The sequence below is a fragment of the Theobroma cacao genome, unplaced genomic scaffold (genome assembly GCF_053813885.1).
Source record: "Theobroma cacao isolate CCN51 unplaced genomic scaffold, ASM5381388v1 tig011, whole genome shotgun sequence".
NCBI lineage: Eukaryota > Viridiplantae > Streptophyta > Magnoliopsida > Malvales > Malvaceae > Theobroma > Theobroma cacao.
Window position 1 is genome coordinate 3,022,743 of NW_028291722.1, and position 3,259 is coordinate 3,026,001.

Sequence of the window (3,259 nt, forward strand, 5' to 3'; positions counted from 1 at the left end):
AACATGGAGCAAAAGCCATCCATTGTCAAGAAAAGTTCATTTATGGTCAATCAAGCCTAGAAAAGCCTTATTACTCGGTTTAAATGCCTTTATAATCCCATTATTGAATTTATTTTGAATTGTTTTTACATTTTTTGATTAAAACAGATTGTAACTGATTGTTTGCCTCGGGAAACGTGGAGCGAAAGCTATCCATTGTCAAGAAAAGATCATTTATAGTCACTCATGCCTAGAAAAGCGTTATTACTCGGTTTAAATGCCCTTATAACCCCATAATTCAATTTAATTTGAATTTTTTTTGCATTTTTTTATTAAAACAGATTGTTATTGATTGTTTACCTCGGGAAACATGGAGCAAAAGCCATCCATTGTCAAGAAAAGTTCATTTATAGTCACTCATGCCTAGAAAAGCCTTATTACTCGGTTTAAATGCCTTTATAATCCCATTATTGAATTTATTTTGAATTTTTTTTACATTTTTTGATTAAAACAGATTGTAATTGATTGTTTCCCTCAGGAAACGTGGAGCGAAAGCCATCCATTGTCAAGAAAAGTTCATTTATAGTCACTCATGCCTAGAAAAGCCTTATTACTCGGTTTAAATGCCTTTATAATCCCATTATTGAATTGATTTTGAATTTTTTTTACATTTTTTGATTAAAACAGATTGTAATTGATTGTTTGCCTCGGGAAATGTGGAGCGAAAGCCATCCATTGTCAAGAAAAGTTCATTTATAGTCACTCATGCCTAGAAAAGCCTTATTACTCGGTTTAAATGCCTTTATAATCCCATTATTGAATTTTTTTTACATTTTTTGATTAAAACAGATTGTAATTGATTGTTTGCCTCGGGAAACGTGGAGCGAAAGCCATCCATTGTCAAGAAAAGTTCATTTATAGTCACTCATGCCTAGAAAAGCCTCATTACTCGGTTTAAATGCCTTTATAATCCCATTATTGAATTTATTTTGAATTTTTTTTACATTTTTTGATTAAAACATATTGTAATAGATTGTTTACCTCTAGAAACATGGAGCAAAAGCCATCCATTGTCAAGAAAAGTTCATTTATGGTCAATCAAGCCTAGAAAAGCTTTATTACTCGGTTTAAATGCCTTTATAATCCCATTATTGAATTTATTTTGAATTGTTTTTACATTTTTTGATTAAAACAGATTGTAACTGATTGTTTGCCTCGGGAAACGTGGAGCGAAAGCTATCCATTGTCAAGAAAAGATCATTTATAGTCACTCATGCCTAGAAAAGCGTTATTACTCGGTTTAAATGCCCTTATAACCCCATAATTCAATTTATTTTGAATTTTTTTTGCATTTTTTTATTAAAACAGATTGTAATTGATTGTTTACCTCGGGAAACATGGAGCAAAAGCCATCCATTGTCAAGAAAAGTTCATTTATAGTCACTCATGCCTAGAAAAGCCTTATTACTCGGTTTAAATGCCTTTATAATCCCATTATTGAATTTATTTTGAATTTTTTTTACATTTTTTGATTAAAACAGATTGTAATTGATTGTTTCCCTCAGGAAACGTGGAGCGAAAGCCATCCATTGTCAAGAAAAGTTCATTTATAGTCACTCATGCCTAGAAAAGCCTTATTACTCGGTTTAAATGCCTTTATAATCCCATTATTGAATTGATTTTGAATTTTTTTTACATTTTTTGATTAAAACAGATTGTAATTGATTGTTTGCCTCGGGAAATGTGGAGCGAAAGCCATCCATTGTCAAGAAAAGTTCATTTATAGTCACTCATGCCTAGAAAAGCCTTATTACTCGGTTTAAATGCCTTTATAATCCCATTATTGAATTTATTTTGAATTTTTTTTACATTTTTTGATTAAAACAGATTGTAATTGATTGTTTGCCTCGGGAAACGTGGAGCGAAAGCCATCCATTGTCAAGAAAAGTTCATTTATAGTCACTCATGCCTAGAAAAGCCTTATTACTCGATTTAAATGCCTTTATAATCCCATTATTGAATTTATTTTGAATTTTGTTTACATTTTTTGATTAAAACATATTGTAATAGATTGTTTACCTCTAGAAACATGGAGCAAAAGCCATCCATTGTCAAGAAAAGTTCATTTATAGTCAATCAAGCCTAGAAAAGCCTTATTACTCGGTTTAAATGCCTTTATAATCCCATTATTGAATTTATTTTGAATTTTTTTTACATTTTTTGATTAAAACATATTGTAATTGATTGTTTGCCTCGGGAAACGTGGAGCGAAAGCCATCCATTGTCAAGAAAAGATCATTTATAGTCACTCATGCCTAGAAAAGCCTTATTACTCGGTTTAAATGCCTTTATAATCCCATTATTGAATTTTTTTTACATTTTTTGATTAAAACAGATTGTAATTGATTGTTTGCCTCGGGAAACGTGGAGCGAAAGCCATCCATTGTCAAGAAAAGTTCATTTATAGTCACTCATGCCTAGAAAAGCCTCATTACTCGGTTTAAATGCCTTTATAATCCCATTATTGAATTTATTTTGAATTTTTTTTACATTTTTTGATTAAAACATATTGTAATAGATTGTTTACCTCTAGAAACATGGAGCAAAAGCCATCCATTGTCAAGAAAAGTTCATTTATGGTCAATCAAGCCTAGAAAAGCCTTATTACTCGGTTTAAATGCCTTTATAATCCCATTATTGAATTTATTTTGAATTGTTTTTACATTTTTTGATTAAAACAGATTGTAACTGATTGTTTGCCTCGGGAAACGTGGAGCGAAAGCTATCCATTGTCAAGAAAAGATCATTTATAGTCACTCATGCCTAGAAAAGCGTTATTACTCGGTTTAAATGCCCTTATAACCCCATAATTCAATTTAATTTGAATTTTTTTTGCATTTTTTTATTAAAACAGATTGTAATTGATTGTTTACCTCGGGAAACATGGAGCAAAAGCCATCCATTGTCAAGAAAAGTTCATTTATAGTCACTCATGCCTAGAAAAGCCTTATTACTCGGTTTAAATGCCTTTATAATCCCATTATTGAATTTATTTTGAATTTTTTTTACATTTTTTGATTAAAACAGATTGTAATTGATTGTTTCCCTCAGGAAACGTGGAGCGAAAGCCATCCATTGTCAAGAAAAGTTCATTTATAGTCACTCATGCCTAGAAAAGCCTTATTACTCGGTTTAATTGCCTTTATAATCCCATTATTGAATTGATTTTGAATTTTTTTTACATTTTTTGATTAAAACAGATTGTAATTGATTGTTTGCC